This window comes from Anomaloglossus baeobatrachus (assembly GCF_048569485.1).
Source record: "Anomaloglossus baeobatrachus isolate aAnoBae1 chromosome 9 unlocalized genomic scaffold, aAnoBae1.hap1 SUPER_9_unloc_2, whole genome shotgun sequence".
Lineage (NCBI taxonomy): Eukaryota > Metazoa > Chordata > Amphibia > Anura > Aromobatidae > Anomaloglossus > Anomaloglossus baeobatrachus.
The window spans coordinates 525,718-549,190 of record NW_027441820.1 but is presented as its reverse complement, the minus strand read 5'-3'; the positions used below and the strand labels follow the sequence as shown (position 1 = coordinate 549,190).

Sequence of the window (23,473 nt, the reverse complement as noted above, 5' to 3'; positions counted from 1 at the left end):
AGGACCTCAGCACTCTTGCACTTTTCACCGAGGAGGATTTTCCAGCTCTTGTCTCCTCAGGTACAGGCCAAAGGAAAAGGAAGGTGGAAGATAGTCCTGTCGCAGAACCTTCCAAGCTGTTCATTGTGGATCCCAATCCACCCCAGGAAGAGGAGGATGGCCTCCTCCCAGAACCGGACGTGTTGGAGCAGATGGTGGAGTCCCTTGTGGCCGAAGAAGAAATGGAGGAGTCGGAAGCCACTGAGGCACCATCCCTGCTCGATCAGCTAGAAGAAGAGGGTCTGCTGGAGATACCCTTACCAGCAGGTGCCAAAGAGGAAGAACCGCCCGACCGGAGTGGTAACTAAGGCACACCGCCTGCGCTAACTTTCTCTTTCCTCCAATGACTGCTAACATTAACATCTTTTCCATTAATGTTAGGAGCATCAGAGACAAGTTCCGACGTCAGACAATTTTTGCGTTCCTTAACACTCAGTCTAGTGATGTATTTTTCCTGCAGGAATGCTCCCTTCCCTCCTCTAGGTCCTTCAACCATCTGGCCAGGGAGTGGACCCATGGCCCATCCTACTGGTCCGGCGGAGGCGACTGTAGGTCCGCGGGGGTCGCCGTGCTGATCAGGGGAAGCGCCTTCACATTGGACTCTGTTCAGGAAATCGTCTGCGGCAGGTTACTGCTCGTGGATGGCACCTGGGCGGGAGAACCTGTCAGGTTCATCAATGTGTATGCTTCTCCTGTGAAGAGCGATCGACTGGAGCTCCTCCAAGCCCTGCGCCCTCAGCTCGCTACCGCCAGGACGGTAGTGATGGCCGGGGATTTCAACTGCCCGATTGAGGAGGATGGACGCAGTTCTGGAACGGCTGCCAAGTTGGACGTCACATCCAAACTGCTCATTGAGATGGTGACCGAAGCCTCTCTTGTGGACGTTGTTGGCTCCATCGGACACGGATCCGTGAACTATTCATGGTGCCGATCCGATGGCTCGCTGCGTTCCAGGATTGACTTTGTGTTTACCTCTCGGGCGGTTGGGCGGAGTGGGCACTCGATGGTCCCCTGCTTCTTCTCTGACCACAGAGCCATTCACTTTCAAGGTGTGCTGGGCCATGGCTTCCCCATTGGCCCGGGCTCCTGGAAGCTGAACTGCTCTCTGCTGGAAAAGGGTGAGATTCTGGAGGAGCTTAGAGCTGCCTACTCCACGTGGCGGGCCTACAAGGCGGGCTTCCAGTCTGTTTCTGACTGGTGGGAATACGTTAAACTCGAGTTCCGTTTCTTCTTTCAGGCAAAGAGTCAACAACAGGCGTGTCTGAAGAGGAGGGACTTCAGGAGACTCCAGCGTGAGCTGCGTTCCCTGCAGGACCTTCTTCGATGCGGCTGGGACGTGAGAGAGGAGCTGGAGGAGACTAAGAGGAGCCTGAAAAGGCACTTCGAGGAGGAGTCCGAGCGAATTGTCTTCCGTTCCAAAGTGGAGAACCTGGAGAAGGGTGAGAAATGTAACTCGTTCTTTTTCAGGAAACTCCACGCCGGTCACACGCCCATGAATGAACTACGAGACGAGAGTGGAAGCATGCAACGCGGGAAAGAGAACGTGATGAAGGTCGTCAGCGACTTCTACAGCGAACTCTACGCCCGCAAGACTACTGACCCCGAGGCCGCCGATAAGTTCCTGTCAGGTATCACTAACCATCTTGACCCTGCAGACGCGGCGGCCATGGATGTTCCTCTGACGGTGGACGAGCTGCTCTCGGCCGCCAAATCCTTTAGTTCTGGCAGGACACCGGGCAGTGACGGCCTCCCAGCAGAGCTCTATGTAGCGCTGGGAGACCTAATCTGTCCGGACCTGTTAGGGCTGTATGAGGAGATGGTGGTGGAGGGCAGAATGCCTCCATCTCTGAGGGAAGGAATGGTCACGATCCTGTACAAGCGTAAAGGAGAGAGGTGCGACCTGAAGAATTGGCGTCCCATCACCCTTCTGAACGTCGACTACAAGATCCTGGCCAAGACGATGGCAACGAGATTGAAGACTGTTATCGGACGGATCATCCACCCGGATCAGACCTGCGGCATCCCCGGACGTCGCATCGCAGACAGCCTGGCTCTCATGCGGGACACGGTCGAGTACATCAAAGCCCGCCGGGTGCACGCAGCCCTGATCTCGTTGGATCAGGAAAAGGCCTTCGACCGTGTTTCCCATGAGTTCCTGGGCAAAGCTCTGCACAGGTTAGGTTTGGGTAACATGTTTTGCTTGTATGTCCAACTAATGTATTTTGATATTCACAGCTCGGTGTTGGTAAACGGCTGGAAGACTGACCCCTTCCCGGTCCTCTCAGGGGTCAGACAAGGCTGTCCTCTGTCACCTCTTCTTTTTGTTTGTGTTATAGAACTCTTTGCAGAGGCTATCCGGCGGAATGGAGAGATCAGAGGGATCACCGCACCAGGACCAGAACGCTTCGAGGTCAAGTGCTCGCTCTACATGGACGACGTGACCGTCTTCTGCGCGGACCGGCGCTCAGTCGACACCCTCGTCCAGACCTGTGAGACCTTCGGACGGGCTTCGGGAGCCAAAGTCAACTGCGGGAAGTCGGAAGCCATGCTCTTCGGGGACTGGCAGCCGGCCTCTTCCGCCCCCTTCCCTTTCAGCATCCAGCCGGATTTCATCAAGGTTCTTGGAGTCTGGTTCGGGAAGGAAGGAGCAGCCCTCAAGTCCTGGGAGGAACGCTTGACCAAGATCACCCAACGGATCGGTCTGTGGAGCCTCAGACGCCTCACCTGTGAGGGCAAAGCACTGGTCCTGCGTAACGAGGTACTGCCCGTGCTGCAGTACACGGCCCAGGCCTGGCCCCCCCTTGCCACCGTGTGCAGGGCCATTACCAGGACGGTGTTTCGTTTTGTCTGGGGATCCAAGATGGACAGAGTAAAGCGGAGCATCATGTACAAGGATCCTCGCAAGGGTGGGAAGGGCGTACCCGATATCCCCACCCTCCTGCGATCCTCCTTCGTATGTGACTGCGTTCGCCGAACTCTGCGAGTCAAGAGAGGTTCCGCGGGTGGGTCCATGTCTCGCTTCTTCCTGCTCCCCCTTTGGAGACGGTTAGGCTGGGACAAGTGGGACAGCTCCTTCCCCTACAACTGGACGACGCCATGGTTCTACGGAGACGTGGTTCGGTTTGTGAGGGAACACCAACTGGAGGGACTCAAGCCTGATTTGTGGAAGCCAAAGACTATCCACAAACTCATCAGAGCCAAGGACGAAATGGAGAACATTCCAGGACTTCATCACGACACACTGGAGACTGTTTGGACAAACGTGTCATCGGCTGGATTGACCAACGGGCACAAGGACTTGTCATGGATGGCGATACAGGGCGGACTGCCCGTCCGGTCATTCATGCACGCCCGGAACCTGTGCAAAACCCGGTACTGCCCAAGGTGCCCCTTCGTGGAGGAAACATCGCTGCACGCCTTTTGGGACTGCCGTTTCGCACAGCGCCTGTTGGTTGCCCTGGAGGATGACCTGAGGAACTCCGTCCCCAGAGGGAGCCTATCGTACCATTCCGTACTTTATGGACTCTTCCCTGGGACTCACACCGTTGGAGCCATCCAGGAGGCTTGGCGCCTTATGAACTGCTTTAAGGACGCTATTTGGGTCGCCAGGAACCGGCTCATCTTGAAGAGGGAGAGGATGTCTATCCAGGATTGCCGCAGGCTGATCCACAGCCTGCTCAGAGACTATTCCATCATGGACAGTCCGGACGACAGCGCCGAGGAGGAGGTTTAAACCTCTTCAATGCCCCCTCCCTCCTTTTCCCGTTATGTGCGTCTTTCAATAAAGCTTCGGGCCTGTGATTTCCCCACCCTATCCCCCTTTTCCCCTACCCCCACCCCCCAATCGCCGGTTCGTCGTTATTTATTGTCTAACTTTTTCTTTCAGCTTGAGTGTTATGGATAGCATAGGAGCGTGATGTATAGTTTAGTGCGTCGTACTCTATGGCTATGTAAGAATGATTGTATATTTCTGTGTGTACGGGGCTGCGGCACAGTACACGGTTTGTTAACTTTTTGTGAGTAGTGCATGATAATAAAGATGCTGTTAAATCAAAAATCTGTTCTTATCAGTTTAATATCTGATACGTCCCCTATCTGGGGACCATATATTAAATGGATTTTTAGAACAGGGAGATGGAAAAAGAGCTTGCTCTGTCCACTCCACGCATTGACCTGGTATTGCAGTACCTCCAGGACCGGTGCACCCCTTCTTAACCCAGTTTCCAAAAGCAGAACTCAATTCACCTGATTCATATTAGCCCGATTTAATGAATTGGAAGAAAGCATACGTCTTCATATGCACCTCAATTTGGCCCATTCACTTTTCACACTTCCTCCTTTTGTTTTTTATCTTTCACACTTTTGACTTTCTTTATTCATCCAAATAGCAAACTCATCACCACTCAACCTGACCAACTCGGCTATGTCCCGTGCTGCAGTTCTCTGTCTTATCTAGATCATTTGCAATTGAATGGAATAGATCCCTTTTGGACAAAGTGGATTCACCTGCTGCTGCAGTGACCACAGGTGTGATAAGATCTAGAATTGGCATCTGGTGCGATCTCTCCGCTTCCACTCCAAAGAAAGTTACCTGTTTATTCCTATCATGCATTGGTTTTTGGGGTTTTCTTTGAGTAATGATGATCTCTTTAGTAGTCTGTTGGCGCCCTCTCCTGGAGGAATAGTTTGCTTGCTCTTGGACATTCTAAAAGAGAGGTCATGATAGACATTGAGCTTCTGAGCTCAATTGGGGACAGTCATGGGTGATGAATGTTTGCAAACTGCTGCAAAGCCTCATACCGCAATATAAGGAACGTCAAATACTAAGAAAGGGCGGCCTATGAAAGAATTACTACTTTCAATAAGTACACTTAAACGGCTAATTGGGAATAGAAAAACTGTAAAAAGCCCTCTGAGAAAGCCCCCCTCTAACCTTTGATAGTAAGCTTTTCTGTAGTCTGCCTGTTGATGTATTTTCCGTTTGAACTGTGCACAACATGAAGAGACGGAACACTGGCGGCTTGTCACAATGCCCCCGCTGACATCACAATAGCGCTGCTGCCTAGAAAACAAGCTGCGCAGCAGAAGTTGTTCTTTGGGTGGGAGGGTGGGCTAGTGTAAGGAGGGGGCAAGCTCTTTTTTTCCCGGGTGGTAGGGGGATGACAGGAGAAGGGATGCGGGTGGTGAGAAGGGTACAGAGGGCAGGGTTTGGGGGCTGGGAAGGAAAGGGAAAAGATTAGGGTTTGGGGATGATGAAAGGGCTTTCTACGGGTAAGGATGGCAAAGGGTGGCAGTGACGGAAAGTCAGGCAACCTGTCCTGTCCGTCTTTTTGTATCGTGAATTGGAAAGACTGCAAGGGGGAGGGGAGTTGCTTGCGCCCTAAAGGAGGAGTTATTCAGATTCATTGCAGTGGGGGGCGGCGGCTGCAAAACGCACCATTCTTCTTGTTTTTGCTCTGCAAAGCAGCCTTTTCAAGGGTTGGCTTGGGTGACAAAATGTCTTCTGTAGGCGTGGGTTTGTCTCCCTCTCGCTCTCTCTCCCTAAGATGTGTCCGGCATAGGCCAGGGTGCCACTCGAGGCCCAAACCAATTCTGGTTATCGCTTCTCGGCCTTTTGGCTAAGATCAAGTGTAGTATCTGTTCTTATCAGTTTAATATCTGATACGTCCCCTATCTGGGGACCATATATTAAATGGATTTTTAGAACAGGGAGATGGAAAAAGAGCTTGCTCTGTCCACTCCACGCATTGACCTGGTATTGCAGTACCTCCAGGACCGGTGCACCCCTTCTTAACCCAGTTTCCAAAAGCAGAACTCAATTCACCTGATTCATATTAGCCCGATTTAATGAATTGGAAGAAAGCATACGTCTTCATATGCACCTCAATTTGGCCCATTCACTTTTCACACTTCCTCCTTTTGTTTTTTATCTTTCACACTTTTGACTTTCTTTATTCATCCAAATAGCAAACTCATCACCACTCAACCTGACCAACTCGGCTATGTCCCGTGCTGCAGTTCTCTGTCTTATCTAGATCATTTGCAATTGAATGGAATAGATCCCTTTTGGACAAAGTGGATTCACCTGCTGCTGCAGTGACCACAGGTGTGATAAGATCTAGAATTGGCATCTGGTGCGATCTCTCCGCTTCCACTCCAAAGAAAGTTACCTGTTTATTCCTATCATGCATTGGTTTTTGGGGTTTTCTTTGAGTAATGATGATCTCTTTAGTAGTCTGTTGGCGCCCTCTCCTGGAGGAATAGTTTGCTTGCTCTTGGACATTCTAAAAGAGAGGTCATGATAGACATTGAGCTTCTGAGCTCAATTGGGGACAGTCATGGGTGATGAATGTTTGCAACCTGCTGCAAAGCCTCATACCGCAATATAAGGAACGTCAAATACTAAGAAAGGGCGGCCTATGAAAGAATTACTACTTTCAATAAGTACACTTAAACGGCTAATTGGGAATAGAAAAACTGTAAAAAGCCCTCTGAGAAAGCCCCCCTCTAACCTTTGATAGTAAGCTTTTCTGTAGTCTGCCTGTTGATGTATTTTCCGTTTGAACTGTGCACAACATGAAGAGACGGAACACTGGCGGCTTGTCACAATGCCCCCGCTGACATCACAATAGCGCTGCTGCCTAGAAAACAAGCTGCGCAGCAGAAGTTGTTCTTTGGGTGGGAGGGTGGGCTAGTGTAAGGAGGGGGCAAGCTCTTTTTTTCCCGGGTGGTAGGGGGATGACAGGAGAAGGGATGCGGGTGGTGAGAAGGGTACAGAGGGCAGGGTTTGGGGGCTGGGAAGGAAAGGGAAAAGATTAGGGTTTGGGGATGATGAAAGGGCTTTCTACGGGTAAGGATGGCAAAGGGTGGCAGTGACGGAAAGTCAGGCAACCTGTCCTGTCCGTCTTTTTGTATCGTGAATTGGAAAGACTGCAAGGGGGAGGGGAGTTGCTTGCGCCCTAAAGGAGGAGTTATTCAGATTCATTGCAGTGGGGGGCGGCGGCTGCAAAACGCACCATTCTTCTTGTTTTTGCTCTGCAAAGCAGCCTTTTCAAGGGTTGGCTTGGGTGACAAAATGTCTTCTGTAGGCGTGGGTTTGTCTCCCTCTCGCTCTCTCTCCCTAAGATGTGTCCGGCATAGGCCAGGGTGCCACTCGAGGCCCAAACCAATTCTGGTTATCGCTTCTCGGCCTTTTGGCTAAGGTCAAGTGTAGTCCCTTCATTGGGTTTGCCTTGGTCTTGGCTGGGAGGGGCCCGGGCTTGCACAACTGCCGGCCTTGGGGATTGTTGCGCCTTTTGGTGCTTACGTCCCCCTTGTGGCTGGTGGTTCCTGGGCTCGGGAGGCGATCACCTGCGGCACTGCGCTTTTGTGTGGTGGCCGATGACCGTTTCTGAAAATTGCGGATGATATCTCATCTGTTCTTATCAGTTTAATATCTGATACGTCCCCTATCTGGGGACCATATATTAAATGGATTTTTAGAACAGGGAGATGGAAAAAGAGCTTGCTCTGTCCACTCCACGCATTGACCTGGTATTGCAGTACCTCCAGGACCGGTGCACCCCTTCTTAACCCAGTTTCCAAAAGCAGAACTCAATTCACCTGATTCATATTAGCCCGATTTAATGAATTGGAAGAAAGCATACGTCTTCATATGCACCTCAATTTGGCCCATTCACTTTTCACACTTCCTCCTTTTGTTTTTTATCTTTCACACTTTTGACTTTCTTTATTCATCCAAATAGCAAACTCATCACCACTCAACCTGACCAACTCGGCTATGTCCTGTGCTGCAGTTCTCTGTCTTATCTAGATCATTTGCAATTGAATGGAATAGATCCCTTTTGGACAAAGTGGATTCACCTGCTGCTGCAGTGACCACAGGTGTGATAAGATCTAGAATTGGCATCTGGTGCGATCTCTCCGCTTCCACTCCAAAGAAAGTTACCTGTTTATTCCTATCATGCATTGGTTTTTGGGGTTTTCTTTGAGTAATGATGATCTCTTTAGTAGTCTGTTGGCGCCCTCTCCTGGAGGAATAGTTTGCTTGCTCTTGGACATTCTAAAAGAGAGGTCATGATAGACATTGAGCTTCTGAGCTCAATTGGGGACAGTCATGGGTGATGAATGTTTGCAACCTGCTGCAAAGCCTCATACCGCAATATAAGGAACGTCAAATACTAAGAAAGGGCGGCCTATGAAAGAATTACTACTTTCAATAAGTACACTTAAACGGCTAATTGGGAATAGAAAAACTGTAAAAAGCCCTCTGAGAAAGCCCCCCTCTAACCTTTGATAGTAAGCTTTTCTGTAGTCTGCCTGTTGATGTATTTTCCGTTTGAACTGTGCACAACATGAAGAGACGGAACACTGGCGGCTTGTCACAATGCCCCCGCTGACATCACAATAGCGCTGCTGCCTAGAAAACAAGCTGCGCAGCAGAAGTTGTTCTTTGGGTGGTAGGGTGGGCTAGTGTAAGGAGGGGGCAAGCTCTTTTTTTCCCGGGTGGTAGGGGGATGACAGGAGAAGGGATGCGGGTGGTGAGAAGGGTACAGAGGGCAGGGTTTGGGGGCTGGGAAGGAAAGGGAAAAGATTAGGGTTTGGGGATGATGAAAGGGCTTTCTACGGGTAAGGATGGCAAAGGGTGGCAGTGACGGAAAGTCAGGCAACCTGTCCTGTCCGTCTTTTTGTATCGTGAATTGGAAAGACTGCAAGGGGGAGGGGAGTTGCTTGCGCCCTAAAGGAGGAGTTATTCAGATTCATTGCAGTGGGGGGCGGCGGCTGCAAAACGCACCATTCTTCTTGTTTTTGCTCTGCAAAGCAGCCTTTTCAAGGGTTGGCTTGGGTGACAAAATGTCTTCTGTAGGCGTGGGTTTGTCTCCCTCTCGCTCTCTCTCCCTAAGATGTGTCCGGCATAGGCCAGGGTGCCACTCGAGGCCCAAACCAATTCTGGTTATCGCTTCTCGGCCTTTTGGCTAAGATCAAGTGTAGTATCTGTTCTTATCAGTTTAATATCTGATACGTCCCCTATCTGGGGACCATATATTAAATGGATTTTTAGAACAGGGAGATGGAAAAAGAGCTTGCTCTGTCCACTCCACGCATTGACCTGGTATTGCAGTACCTCCAGGACCGGTGCACCCCTTCTTAACCCAGTTTCCAAAAGCAGAACTCAATTCACCTGATTCATATTAGCCCGATTTAATGAATTGGAAGAAAGCATACGTCTTCATATGCACCTCAATTTGGCCCATTCACTTTTCACACTTCCTCCTTTTGTTTTTTATCTTTCACACTTTTGACTTTCTTTATTCATCCAAATAGCAAACTCATCACCACTCAACCTGACCAACTCGGCTATGTCCCGTGCTGCAGTTCTCTGTCTTATCTAGATCATTTGCAATTGAATGGAATAGATCCCTTTTGGACAAAGTGGATTCACCTGCTGCTGCAGTGACCACAGGTGTGATAAGATCTAGAATTGGCATCTGGTGCGATCTCTCCGCTTCCACTCCAAAGAAAGTTACCTGTTTATTCCTATCATGCATTGGTTTTTGGGGTTTTCTTTGAGTAATGATGATCTCTTTAGTAGTCTGTTGGCGCCCTCTCCTGGAGGAATAGTTTGCTTGCTCTTGGACATTCTAAAAGAGAGGTCATGATAGACATTGAGCTTCTGAGCTCAATTGGGGACAGTCATGGGTGATGAATGTTTGCAACCTGCTGCAAAGCCTCATACCGCAATATAAGGAACGTCAAATACTAAGAAAGGGCGGCCTATGAAAGAATTACTACTTTCAATAAGTACACTTAAACGGCTAATTGGGAATAGAAAAACTGTAAAAAGCCCTCTGAGAAAGCCCCCCTCTAACCTTTGATAGTAAGCTTTTCTGTAGTCTGCCTGTTGATGTATTTTCCGTTTGAACTGTGCACAACATGAAGAGACGGAACACTGGCGGCTTGTCACAATGCCCCCGCTGACATCACAATAGCGCTGCTGCCTAGAAAACAAGCTGCGCAGCAGAAGTTGTTCTTTGGGTGGGAGGGTGGGCTAGTGTAAGGAGGGGGCAAGCTCTTTTTTTCCCGGGTGGTAGGGGGATGACAGGAGAAGGGATGCGGGTGGTGAGAAGGGTACAGAGGGCAGGGTTTGGGGGCTGGGAAGGAAAGGGAAAAGATTAGGGTTTGGGGATGATGAAAGGGCTTTCTACGGGTAAGGATGGCAAAGGGTGGCAGTGACGGAAAGTCAGGCAACCTGTCCTGTCCGTCTTTTTGTATCGTGAATTGGAAAGACTGCAAGGGGGAGGGGAGTTGCTTGCGCCCTAAAGGAGGAGTTATTCAGATTCATTGCAGTGGGGGGCGGCGGCTGCAAAACGCACCATTCTTCTTGTTTTTGCTCTGCAAAGCAGCCTTTTCAAGGGTTGGCTTGGGTGACAAAATGTCTTCTGTAGGCGTGGGTTTGTCTCCCTCTCGCTCTCTCTCCCTAAGATGTGTCCGGCATAGGCCAGGGTGCCACTCGAGGCCCAAACCAATTCTGGTTATCGCTTCTCGGCCTTTTGGCTAAGATCAAGTGTAGTATCGTTCGAAAAGGTGGTTTAAGGCTCCGGCCACCTTAGTACAATGATGCAATGCACACTGGAAGGATGCGCTTGTTAGTACTTTGGGAGGATAGTATATCCATCTAGAGGAAACCATGGCCCTACCAGGATCGAGGCTATTAGACTGAGTAAGTGTGGGGGTTATGGTGCAATGTGCCCCAGGAATGGACACCCTGGAGGGAGTCTGAACTTGCTAGGTTGGGACCCTGGTAAGCCTCAGACTCTGTCGCACGCCGCGCCTTGCCTATTCATACTTTCCAAGCATATTGCCCTATCCCGGCCTTCTGGCTAAGAAGGGAAATTTTTATAATCCCGGTCGGAGGTACGATCAGCTTTGGGCTGAGAAACCAACACCCGGTTGGAGGTCCGGGTCAGCTTTGGCTGGGAAACCAACACCCGGTTGGAGGTCCGGTTAGCCTTGGGCTGAGAAACCAACACCCGGTTGGAGGTCCGGTCAGCCTTGGGCTGAGAAACCAACACCCGGTTGGAGGTCCGGTCAGCCTTGGGCTGAGAAACCAACACCGGTTGACGGTCCGGGCAGTCTCGGCTGCGAAACCAACGACTAGTAGCTCCCTACTCCACTTGGGTAAGATGCCTCGGTGGACGCTGGGAGCAACAACAAGGCTCAACCAGGCTTCGGCTTGGGGGAGCACCGAAGATCCCTGACCCTCGCTGTGGCCTTCTGGCTCGGAGGGACGGGGTTGATTTTTGGGGATCCTCTTCTCACGGAGGGGTCCACACGAATCCTAGCCTTTGCACTGTTTTTGGTGTGACTTCGGTCATGCATTTTTGCGGTGCTTTGGAAAGCTTCATTAAATCAAAAATCTGTTCTTATCAGTTTAATATCTGATACGTCCCCTATCTGGGGACCATATATTAAATGGATTTTTAGAACAGGGAGATGGAAAAAGAGCTTGCTCTGTCCACTCCACGCATTGACCTGGTATTGCAGTACCTCCAGGACCGGTGCACCCCTTCTTAACCCAGTTTCCAAAAGCAGAACTCAATTCACCTGATTCATATTAGCCCGATTTAATGAATTGGAAGAAAGCATACGTCTTCATATGCACCTCAATTTGGCCCATTCACTTTTCACACTTCCTCCTTTTGTTTTTTATCTTTCACACTTTTGACTTTCTTTATTCATCCAAATAGCAAACTCATCACCACTCAACCTGACCAACTCGGCTTTGTCCCGTGCTGCAGTTCTCTGTCTTATCTAGATCATTTGCAATTGAATGGAATAGATCCCTTTTGGACAAAGTGGATTCACCTGCTGCTGCAGTGACCACAGGTGTGATAAGATCTAGAATTGGCATCTGGTGCGATCTCTCCGCTTCCACTCCAAAGAAAGTTACCTGTTTATTCCTATCATGCATTGGTTTTTGGGGTTTTCTTTGAGTAATGATGATCTCTTTAGTAGTCTGTTGGCGCCCTCTCCTGGAGGAATAGTTTGCTTGCTCTTGGACATTCTAAAAGAGAGGTCATGATAGACATTGAGCTTCTGAGCTCAATTGGGGACAGTCATGGGTGATGAATGTTTGCAACCTGCTGCAAAGCCTCATACCGCAATATAAGGAACGTCAAATACTAAGAAAGGGCGGCCTATGAAAGAATTACTACTTTCAATAAGTACACTTAAACGGCTAATTGGGAATAGAAAAACTGTAAAAAGCCCTCTGAGAAAGCCCCCCTCTAACCTTTGATAGTAAGCTTTTCTGTAGTCTGCCTGTTGATGTATTTTCCGTTTGAACTGTGCACAACATGAAGAGACGGAACACTGGCGGCTTGTCACAATGCCCCCGCTGACATCACAATAGCGCTGCTGCCTAGAAAACAAGCTGCGCAGCAGAAGTTGTTCTTTGGGTGGGAGGGTGGGCTAGTGTAAGGAGGGGGCAAGCTCTTTTTTTCCCGGGTGGTAGGGGGATGACAGGAGAAGGGATGCGGGTGGTGAGAAGGGTACAGAGGGCAGGGTTTGGGGGCTGGGAAGGAAAAGGAAAAGATTAGGGTTTGGGGATGATGAAAGGGCTTTCTACGGGTAAGGATGGCAAAGGGTGGCAGTGACGGAAAGTCAGGCAACCTGTCCTGTCCGTCTTTTTGTATCGTGAATTGGAAAGACTGCAAGGGGGAGGGGAGTTGCTTGCGCCCTAAAGGAGGAGTTATTCAGATTCATTGCAGTGGGGGGCGGCGGCTGCAAAACGCACCATTCTTCTTGTTTTTGCTCTGCAAAGCAGCCTTTTCAAGGGTTGGCTTGGGTGACAAAATGTCTTCTGTAGGCGTGGGTTTGTCTCCCTCTCGCTCTCTCTCCCTAAGATGTGTCCGGCATAGGCCAGGGTGCCACTCGAGGCCCAAACCAATTCTGGTTATCGCTTCTCGGCCTTTTGGCTAAGATCAAGTGTAGTGTTGTTCGAAGAGGTGGTTTAAGCTCCAGGCCACCTTAGTACAATGATACAATGCACACTGGAAGGTTGCGCTTGCTAGTACTCTGGGTGGATAGTATATTCATCAAAAGGAAAACATGGCCCTACCAGGATCGAGGCTATTAGACTGAGTAAGGGTGGGGGGCTATGGTACAACGTGCCCCAGGACTGACGACCCTGGAGTGAGTCTGAGCTTGCTGGCTTGGGACCCCGGCAAGCCTTGGGCTCTGTAGCACACCGTACCTTGCCTTTTCATACTTTTTGAGCATATTACCCTATCCTGGCCTTCTGGCTAGGAAGGGAAATTTTTATAATCCCGGTCGGAGGTCTGGTCAGCTTTGGGCTGAGAAACTAACACCCAGTTGGAGGTCCGGGTCAGCTTCGGCTGAGAAACCAACACCCGGTTGGAGGTCTGGGTCAGCTTCGGCTGAGAAACCAACACCCGGTTGGAGGTCCGGTTAGCCTTGGGCTGAGAAACCAACACCGGTTGACGGTCCGGGCAGTTTCGGCTGCGAAACCAACAACTAGTAGCTCTCTACTCCACTTGGGTAAGATGCCTGGGTGGACGCTGGGAGCAACAACAAGGCTCAACCAGGCTTCGGCTTGGGGGAGCACCGAAGATCCCTGACCCTTGCTGTGGCCTTCTGGCTCGGAGGGACGGGGTTGATTTTTGGGGACCCTCTCCTCACGGTGGGGTCCACACGAATCCTAGCCTTTGCACTGTTTTTGGTGTGACTTCGGTCATGCATTTTTTGTGGTGCTTTGGAAAGCTTCATTAAATCAAAATCTGTTCTTATCAGTTTAATATCTGATACGTCCCCTATCTGGGGACCATATATTAAATGGATTTTTAGAACAGGGAGATGGAAAAAGAGCTTGCTCTGTCCACTCCACGCATTGACCTGGTATTGCAGTACCTCCAGGACCGGTGCACCCCTTCTTAACCCAGTTTCCAAAAGCAGAACTCAATTCACCTGATTCATATTAGCCCGATTTAATGAATTGGAAGAAAGCATACGTCTTCATATGCACCTCAATTTGGCCCATTCACTTTTCACACTTCCTCCTTTTGTTTTTTATCTTTCACACTTTTGACTTTCTTTATTCATCCAAATAGCAAACTCATCACCACTCAACCTGACCAACTCGGCTATGTCCCGTGCTGCAGTTCTCTGTCTTATCTAGATCATTTGCAATTGAATGGAATAGATCCCTTTTGGACAAAGTGGATTCACCTGCTGCTGCAGTGACCACAGGTGTGATAAGATCTAGAATTGGCATCTGGTGCGATCTCTCCGCTTCCACTCCAAAGAAAGTTACCTGTTTATTCCTATCATGCATTGGTTTTTGGGGTTTTCTTTGAGTAATGATGATCTCTTTAGTAGTCTGTTGGCGCCCTCTCCTGGAGGAATAGTTTGCTTGCTCTTGGACATTCTAAAAGAGAGGTCATGATAGACATTGAGCTTCTGAGCTCAATTGGGGACAGTCATGGGTGATGAATGTTTGCAACCTGCTGCAAAGCCTCATACCGCAATATAAGGAACGTCAAATACTAAGAAAGGGCGGCCTATGAAAGAATTACTACTTTCAATAAGTACACTTAAACAGCTAATTGGGAATAGAAAAACTGTAAAAAGCCCTCTGAGAAAGCCCCCCTCTAACCTTTGATAGTAAGCTTTTCTGTAGTCTGCCTGTTGATGTATTTTCCGTTTGAACTGTGCACAACATGAAGAGACGGAACACTGGCGGCTTGTCACAATGCCCCCGCTGACATCACAATAGCGCTGCTGCCTAGAAAACAAGCTGCGCAGCAGAAGTTGTTCTTTGGGTGGGAGGGTGGGCTAGTGTAAGGAGGGGGCAAGCTCTTTTTTTCCCGGGTGGTAGGGGGATGACAGGAGAAGGGATGCGGGTGGTGAGAAGGGTACAGAGGGCAGGGTTTGGGGGCTGGGAAGGAAAGGGAAAAGATTAGGGTTTGGGGATGATGAAAGGGCTTTCTACGGGTAAGGATGGCAAAGGGTGGCAGTGACGGAAAGTCAGGCAACCTGTCCTGTCCGTCTTTTTGTATCGTGAATTGGAAAGACTGCAAGGGGGAGGGGAGTTGCTTGCGCCCTAAAGGAGGAGTTATTCAGATTCATTGCAGTGGGGGGCGGCGGCTGCAAAACGCACCATTCTTCTTGTTTTTGCTCTGCAAAGCAGCCTTTTCAAGGGTTGGCTTGGGTGACAAAATGTCTTCTGTAGGCGTGGGTTTGTCTCCCTCTCGCTCTCTCTCCCTAAGATGTGTCCGGCATAGGCCAGGGTGCCACTCGAGGCCCAAACCAATTCTGGTTATCGCTTCTCGGCCTTTTGGCTAAGATCAAGTGTAGTATCTGTTCTTATCAGTTTAATATCTGATACGTCCCCTATCTGGGGACCATATATTAAATGGATTTTTAGAACAGGGAGATGGAAAAAGAGCTTGCTCTGTCCACTCCACGCATTGACCTGGTATTGCAGTACCTCCAGGACCGGTGCACCCCTTCTTAACCCAGTTTCCAAAAGCAGAACTCAATTCACCTGATTCATATTAGCCCGATTTAATGAATTGGAAGAAAGCATACGTCTTCATATGCACCTCAATTTGGCCCATTCACTTTTCACACTTCCTCCTTTTGTTTTTTATCTTTCACACTTTTGACTTTCTTTATTCATCCAAATAGCAAACTCATCACCACTCAACCTGACCAACTCGGCTATGTCCCGTGCTGCAGTTCTCTGTCTTATCTAGATCATTTGCAATTGAATGGAATAGATCCCTTTTGGACAAAGTGGATTCACCTGCTGCTGCAGTGACCACAGGTGTGATAAGATCTAGAATTGGCATCTGGTGCGATCTCTCCGCTTCCACTCCAAAGAAAGTTACCTGTTTATTCCTATCATGCATTGGTTTTTGGGGTTTTCTTTGAGTAATGATGATCTCTTTAGTAGTCTGTTGGCGCCCTCTCCTGGAGGAATAGTTTGCTTGCTCTTGGACATTCTAAAAGAGAGGTCATGATAGACATTGAGCTTCTGAGCTCAATTGGGGACAGTCATGGGTGATGAATGTTTGCAACCTGCTGCAAAGCCTCATACCGCAATATAAGGAACGTCAAATACTAAGAAAGGGCGGCCTATGAAAGAATTACTACTTTCAATAAGTACACTTAAACGGCTAATTGGGAATAGAAAAACTGTAAAAAGCCCTCTGAGAAAGCCCCCCTCTAACCTTTGATAGTAAGCTTTTCTGTAGTCTGCCTGTTGATGTATTTTCCGTTTGAACTGTGCACAACATGAAGAGACGGAACACTGGCGGCTTGTCACAATGCCCCCGCTGACATCACAATAGCGCTGCTGCCTAGAAAACAAGCTGCGCAGCAGAAGTTGTTCTTTGGGTGGGAGGGTGGGCTAGTGTAAGGAGGGGGCAAGCTCTTTTTTTCCCGGGAGGTAGGGGGATGACAGGAGAAGGGATGCGGGTGGTGAGAAGGGTACAGAGGGCAGGGTTTGGGGGCTGGGAAGGAAAGGGAAAAGATTAGGGTTTGGGGATGATGAAAGGGCTTTCTACGGGTAAGGATGGCAAAGGGTGGCAGTGACGGAAAGTCAGGCAACCTGTCCTGTCCGTCTTTTTGTATCGTGAATTGGAAAGACTGCAAGGGGGAGGGGAGTTGCTTGCGCCCTAAAGGAGGAGTTATTCAGATTCATTGCAGTGGGGGGCGGCGGCTGCAAAACGCACCATTCTTCTTGTTTTTGCTCTGCAAAGCAGCCTTTTCAAGGGTTGGCTTGGGTGACAAAATGTCTTCTGTAGGCGTGGGTTTGTCTCCCTCTCGCTCTCTCTCCCTAAGATGTGTCCGGCATAGGCCAGGGTGCCACTCGAGGCCCAAACCAATTCTGGTTATCGCTTCTCGGCCTTTTGGCTAAGATCAAGTGTAGTATCTGTTCTTATCAGTTTAATATCTGATACGTCCCCTATCTGGGGACCATATATTAAATGGATTTTTAGAACAGGGAGATGGAAAAAGAGCTTGCTCTGTCCACTCCACGCATTGACCTGGTATTGCAGTACCTCCAGGACCGGTGCACCCCTTCTTAACCCAGTTTCCAAAAGCAGAACTCAATTCACCTGATTCATATTAGCCCGATTTAATGAATTGGAAGAAAGCATACGTCTTCATATGCACCTCAATTTGGCCCATTCACTTTTCACACTTCCTCCTTTTGTTTTTTATCTTTCACACTTTTGACTTTCTTTATTCATCCAAATAGCAAACTCATCACCACTCAACCTGACCAACTCGGCTATGTCCCGTGCTGCAGTTCTCTGTCTTATCTAGATCATTTGCAATTGAATGGAATAGATCCCTTTTGGACAAAGTGGATTCACCTGCTGCTGCAGTGACCACAGGTGTGATAAGATCTAGAATTGGCATCTGGTGCGATCTCTCCGCTTCCACTCCAAAGAAAGTTACCTGTTTATTCCTATCATGCATTGGTTTTTGGGGTTTTCTTTGAGTAATGATGATCTCTTTAGTAGTCTGTTGGCGCCCTCTCCTGGAGGAATAGTTTGCTTGCTCTTGGACATTCTAAAAGAGAGGTCATGATAGACATTGAGCTTCTGAGCTCAATTGGGGACAGTCATGGGTGATGAATGTTTGCAACCTGCTGCAAAGCCTCATACCGCAATATAAGGAACGTCAAATACTAAGAAAGGGCGGCCTATGAAAGAATTACTACTTTCAATAAGTACACTTAAACGGCTAATTGGGAATAGAAAAACTGTAAAAAGCCCTCTGAGAAAGCCCCCCTCTAACCTTTGATAGTAAGCTTTTCTGTAGTCTGCCTGTTGATGTATTTTCCGTTTGAACTGTGCACAACATGAAGAGACGGAACACTGGCGGCTTGTCACAATGCCCCCGCTGACATCACAATAGCGCTGCTGCCTAGAAAACAAGCTGCGCAGCAGAAGTTGTTCTTTGGGTGGGAGGGTGGGCTAGTGTAAGGAGGGGGCAAGCTCTTTTTTTCCCGGGTGGTAGGGGGATGACAGGAGAAGGGATGCGGGTGGTGAGAAGGGTACAGAGGGCAGGGTTTGGGGGCTGGGAAGGAAAGGGAAAAGATTAGGGTTTGGGGATGATGAAAGGGCTTTCTACGGGTAAGGATGGCAAAGGGTGGCAGTGACGGAAAGTCAGGCAACCTGTCCTGTCCGTCTTTTTGTATCGTGAATTGGAAAGACTGCAAGGGGGAGGGGAGTTGCTTGCGCCCTAAAGGAGGAGTTATTCAGATTCATTGCAGTGGGGGGCGGCGGCTGCAAAACGCACCATTCTTCTTGTTTTTGCTCTGCAAAGCAGCCTTTTCAAGGGTTGGCTTGGGTGACAAAATGTCTTCTGTAGGCGTGGGTTTGTCTCCCTCTCGCTCTCTCTCCCTAAGATGTGTCCGGCATAGGCCAGGGTGCCACTCGAGGCCCAAACCAATTCTGGTTATCGCTTCTCGGCCTTTTGGCTAAGATCAAGTGTAGTATCTGTTCTTATCAGTTTAATATCTGATACGTCCCCTATCTGGGGACCATATATTAAATGGATTTTTAGAACAGGGAGATGGAAAAAGAGCTTGCTCTGTCCACTCCACGCATTGACCTGGTATTGCAGTACCTCCAGGACCGGTGCACCCCTTCTTAACCCAGTTTCCAAAAGCAGAACTCAATTCACCTGATTCATATTAGCCCGATTTAATGAATTGGAAGAAAGCATACGTCTTCATATGCACCTCAATTTGGCCCATTCACTTTTCACACTTCCTCCTTTTGTTTTTTATCTTTCACACTTTTGACTTTCTTTATTCATCCAAATAGCAAACTCATCACCACTCAACCTGACCAACTCGGCTATGTCCCGTGCTGCAGTTCTCTGTCTTATCTAGATCATTTGCAATTGAATGGAATAGATCCCTTTTGGACAAAGTGGATTCACCTGCTGCTGCAGTGACCACAGGTGTGATAAGATCTAGAATTGGCATCTGGTGCGATCTCTCCGCTTCCACTCCAAAGAAAGTTACCTGTTTATTCCTATCATGCATTGGTTTTTGGGGTTTTCTTTGAGTAATGATGATCTCTTTAGTAGTCTGTTGGCGCCCTCTCCTGGAGGAATAGTTTGCTTGCTCTTGGACATTCTAAAAGAGAGGTCATGATAGACATTGAGCTTCTGAGCTCAATTGGGGACAGTCATGGGTGATGAATGTTTGCAACCTGCTGCAAAGCCTCATACCGCAATATAAGGAACGTCAAATACTAAGAAAGGGCGGCCTATGAAAGAATTACTACTTTCAATAAGTACACTTAAACGGCTAATTGGGAATAGAAAAACTGTAAAAAGCCCTCTGAGAAAGCCCCCCTCTAACCTTTGATAGTAAGCTTTTCTGTAGTCTGCCTGTTGATGTATTTTCCGTTTGAACTGTGCACAACATGAAGAGACGGAACACTGGCGGCTTGTCACAATGCCCCCGCTGACATCACAATAGCGCTGCTGCCTAGAAAACAAGCTGCGCAGCAGAAGTTGTTCTTTGGGTGGGAGGGTGGGCTAGTGTAAGGAGGGGGCAAGCTCTTTTTTTCCCGGGTGGTAGGGGGATGACAGGAGAAGGGATGCGGGTGGTGAGAAGGGTACAGAGGGCACGGTTTGGGGGCTGGGAAGGAAAGGGAAAAGATTAGGGTTTGGGGATGATGAAAGGGCTTTCTACGGGTAAGGATGGCAAAGGGTGGCAGTGACGGAAAGTCAGGCAACCTGTCCTGTCCGTCTTTTTGTATCGTGAATTGGAAAGACTGCAAGGGGGAGGGGAGTTGCTTGCGCCCTAAAGGAGGAGTTATTCAGATTCATTGCAGTGGGGGGCGGCGGCTGCAAAACGCACCATTCTTCTTGTTTTTGCTCTGCAAAGCAGCCTTTTCAAGGGTTGGCTTGGGTGACAAAATGTCTTCTGTAGGCGTGGGTTTGTCTCCCTCTCGCTCTCTCTCCCTAAGATGTGTCCGGCATAGGCCAGGGTGCCACTCGAGGCCCAAACCAATTCTGGTTATCGCTTCTCGGCCTTTTGGCTAAGATCAAGTGTAGTATCTGTTCTTATCAGTTTAATATCTGATACGTCCCCTATCTGGGGACCATATATTAAATGGATTTTTAGAACAGGGAGATGGAAAAAGAGCTTGCTCTGTCCACTCCACGCATTGACCTGGTATTGCAGTACCTCCAGGACCGGTGCACCCCTTCTTAACCCAGTTTCCAAAAGCAGAACTCAATTCACCTGATTCATATTAGCCCGATTTAATGAATTGGAAGAAAGCATACGTCTTCATATGCACCTCAATTTGGCCCATTCACTTTTCACACTTCCTCCTTTTGTTTTTTATCTTTCACACTTTTGACTTTCTTTATTCATCCAAATAGCAAACTCATCACCACTCAACCTGACCAACTCGGCTATGTCCCGTGCTGCAGTTCTCTGTCTTATCTAGATCATTTGCAATTGAATGGAATAGATCCCTTTTGGACAAAGTGGATTCACCTGCTGCTGCAGTGACCACAGGTGTGATAAGATCTAGAATTGGCATCTGGTGCGATCTCTCCGCTTCCACTCCAAAGAAAGTTACCTGTTTATTCCTATCATGCATTGGTTTTTGGGGTTTTCTTTGAGTAATGATGATCTCTTTAGTAGTCTGTTGGCGCCCTCTCCTGGAGGAATAGTTTGCTTGCTCTTGGACATTCTAAAAGAGAGGTCATGATAGACATTGAGCTTCTGAGCTCAATTGGGGACAGTCATGGGTGATGAATGTTTGCAACCTGCTGCAAAGCCTCATACCGCAATATAAGGAACGTCAAATACTAAGAAAGGGCGGCCTATGAAAGAATTACTACTTTCAATAAGTACACTTAAACGGCTAATTGGGAATAGAAAAACTGTAAAAAGCCCTCTGAGAAAGCCCCCCTCTAACCTTTGATAGTAAGCTTTTCTGTAGTCTGCCTGTTGATGTATTTTCCGTTTGAACTGTGCACAACATGAAGAGACGGAACACTGGCGGCTTGTCACAATGCCCCCGCTGACATCACAATAGCGCTGCTGCCTAGAAAACAAGCTGCGCAGCAGAAGTTGTTCTTTGGGTGGGAGGGTGGGCTAGTGTAAGGAGGGGGCAAGCTCTTTTTTTCCCGGGTGGTAGGGGGATGACAGGAGAAGGGATGCGGGTGGTGAGAAGGGTACAGAGGGCAGGGTTTGGGGGCTGGGAAGGAAAGGGAAAAGATTAGGGTTTGGGGATGATGAAAGGGCTTTCTACGGGTAAGGATGGCAAAGGGTGGCAGTGACGGAAAGTCAGGCAACCTGTCCTGTCCGTCTTTTTGTATCGTGAATTGGAAAGACTGCAAGGGGGAGGGGAGTTGCTTGCGCCCTAAAGGAGGAGTTATTCAGATTCATTGCAGTGGGGGGCGGCGGCTGCAAAACGCACCATTCTTCTTGTTTTTGCTCTGCAAAGCAGCCTTTTCAAGGGTTGGCTTGGGTGACAAAATGTCTTCTGTAGGCGTGGGTTTGTCTCCCTCTCGCTCTCTCTCCCTAAGATGTGTCCGGCATAGGCCAGGGTGCCACTCGAGGCCCAAACCAATTCTGGTTATCGCTTCTCGGCCTTTTGGCTAAGATCAAGTGTAGTATCTGTTCTTATCAGAACAAACTGAGCTAGCTACACTTGACGAGATACGATCAGGGAGACGAGCTCCGAAGCCCAGCCGAGACCGGAAGAGGGAGATCGGACGGAAGAAGAGCTTGGCAGAAAGAAGCAAGAAGACGAAGGCTCGGAGAAGACTTGGGGAGACCAGAGGAACTTCGAGGAGGAACACAGCGGGAGAAGACACCCGGAGAAGAATCCAAGATCCAGCTCCGGGAACTCAGGCAGGAACCAGCCATGGCAAGCAAGCCAGAGAAGGCAGCCAAGAAGGCTCAGGACCCAGGGATCTCCAGGAAGGCTCATCCAGAGGCTTCTTCGGCCCAAGAGGCCCCTACCTCCGACGCCAGCCAGCCGGAGGGAGCCCGGACGCCGCCTGAAAAGGCTCCAACCCTGGAGCCTTGGATGCGGCAGACGGTCGCCCTGAAGCTAAAGGCGGTGGATGGTAGGTTGCCGGACATGTCCAGCGACGTGTTCTGCAAGAAGATGATTCTGGATCAGGGCTTCTCCAGGGCGGAAACCCTGAGTGTCCAGACCTTCATGACTGGCATTTTTCTGGTAACCTTTGCCACGGTGAATGCCTGCAGGAGATACTGGGAGGCGATGAACGCAGCGATGCCGGACTCCCCTTTTCATTCTTTTTTAGGATCCTGTCCTATACAGAGGGATGAGAAGAGGATCACGGTCTCCATGCGGAACCCGCACACCCCAGGAAGAGACATCTCCACGTTCCTGGGACGTCTCTGCACAGTGGTGAGGGAGCCATCCCACATCCTTAACGGCAACGGATTCTGGACGGGTAAGTGGTCAGTAACCGTTCGACTCTACAGGGAACCAGCATCCGAGGATGGTCTCCAGCACCTACCCCCGACATTCTCTCTGGGAAACTCCTTTGGTCTCATCTACTACCCGGACATGCCACACAACTGCAGGAAATGTGGCGGGAAAGGGCATTCGATGAAGACCTGCAAGGAGGACGCCTGCAGGGTTTGCCGGGTGACAGGACACAGCTCCAAGGACTGCCCAAAGAAGAAGACTTGCAACCTATGTGGACAGGCGGACCACCTTTACAAGGACTGCCCACAGCGGGAGAAATCCTGGGCAAGGGTTGCCGCGGCGACCCAGTATCGGGTAGTCACAGCTTCGTCGACCAAGGCAGCTACGACCAAGGCCACAGAGGCCAAGGACAAGGCGGCCAAGAACCCAGCGACCGTGGCTCCAGCCGATGCCCCAGCAGCCACGGAGTCCAGGGAAAAGAAGGGTAAGAAAACTGTTGCCCCCTCCCTGGCCCCCCCCCCCTGTCACCCCTGTCCAAACCCCTCCCCCCCCGGCCAACCCTACTGAGGATTCCACTACCTCCACCTCATTTCCCTACTCCTCAGTTGGTCTCCTCACCCCCCCCCCAAAGCCCACTCTCCCTCCCCAGACCATGAGAGCAGAGGGCCTCAGCACTCTTGCACTTTTCACCGAGGAGGATTTTCCAGCTCTTGTCTCCTCAGGTACAGGCCAAAGGAAAAGGAAGGTGGAAGATAGTCCTGTCGCAGAACCTTCCAAGCTGTTCATTGTGGACCCCAATCCACCCCAGGAAGAGGAGGATGGCCTCCTCCCAGAACCGGACGTGTTGGAGCAGATGGTGGAGTCCCTTGTGGCCGAAGAAGAAATGGAGGAGTCGGAAGCCACTGAGGCACCATCCCTGCTTGATCAGCTAGCAGAAGAGGGTCTGCTGGAGA

The 23,473-nt window shown here is 49.5% G+C and overlaps 9 non-coding genes and 3 pseudogenes across 9 annotated transcripts; all 12 read left to right on the top strand.

Moving 5' to 3' along the window:
* The first annotated feature begins 4,045 nt into the window (after positions 1-4,045).
* LOC142259561 (U2 spliceosomal RNA) lies at positions 4,046-4,249 on the top strand (annotated as a pseudogene).
* Positions 4,250-5,637: 1,388 nt separating this feature from the next.
* Positions 5,638-5,828, top strand: LOC142259514 (U2 spliceosomal RNA). Its single transcript, XR_012727998.1, has one exon. It is a non-coding gene; the product is annotated as a U2 spliceosomal RNA (small nuclear RNA).
* A 1,594-nt stretch (positions 5,829-7,422) lies between these two features.
* LOC142259649 (U2 spliceosomal RNA) lies at positions 7,423-7,606 on the top strand. Its single transcript, XR_012728101.1, has one exon. It is a non-coding gene; the product is annotated as a U2 spliceosomal RNA (small nuclear RNA).
* Positions 7,607-8,994: 1,388 nt separating this feature from the next.
* On the top strand, positions 8,995-9,185 carry LOC142259513 (U2 spliceosomal RNA). The gene has a single exon (XR_012727997.1). It is a non-coding gene; the product is annotated as a U2 spliceosomal RNA (small nuclear RNA).
* Positions 9,186-10,573: 1,388 nt separating this feature from the next.
* LOC142259734 (U2 spliceosomal RNA) lies at positions 10,574-10,649 on the top strand (annotated as a pseudogene).
* A 763-nt stretch (positions 10,650-11,412) lies between these two features.
* On the top strand, positions 11,413-11,608 carry LOC142259615 (U2 spliceosomal RNA). The gene has a single exon (XR_012728072.1). It is a non-coding gene; the product is annotated as a U2 spliceosomal RNA (small nuclear RNA).
* A 2,186-nt stretch (positions 11,609-13,794) lies between these two features.
* LOC142259604 (U2 spliceosomal RNA) lies at positions 13,795-13,990 on the top strand. Its single transcript, XR_012728063.1, has one exon. It is a non-coding gene; the product is annotated as a U2 spliceosomal RNA (small nuclear RNA).
* A 1,388-nt stretch (positions 13,991-15,378) lies between these two features.
* On the top strand, positions 15,379-15,569 carry LOC142259510 (U2 spliceosomal RNA). Its single transcript, XR_012727995.1, has one exon. It is a non-coding gene; the product is annotated as a U2 spliceosomal RNA (small nuclear RNA).
* Positions 15,570-16,957: 1,388 nt separating this feature from the next.
* On the top strand, positions 16,958-17,148 carry LOC142259509 (U2 spliceosomal RNA). The gene has a single exon (XR_012727994.1). It is a non-coding gene; the product is annotated as a U2 spliceosomal RNA (small nuclear RNA).
* Positions 17,149-18,536: 1,388 nt separating this feature from the next.
* LOC142259508 (U2 spliceosomal RNA) lies at positions 18,537-18,727 on the top strand. The gene has a single exon (XR_012727993.1). It is a non-coding gene; the product is annotated as a U2 spliceosomal RNA (small nuclear RNA).
* A 1,388-nt stretch (positions 18,728-20,115) lies between these two features.
* Positions 20,116-20,306, top strand: LOC142259507 (U2 spliceosomal RNA). The gene has a single exon (XR_012727992.1). It is a non-coding gene; the product is annotated as a U2 spliceosomal RNA (small nuclear RNA).
* Positions 20,307-21,694: 1,388 nt separating this feature from the next.
* On the top strand, positions 21,695-21,784 carry LOC142259689 (U2 spliceosomal RNA; annotated as a pseudogene).
* The last annotated feature ends 1,689 nt before the right edge of the window (positions 21,785-23,473 follow it).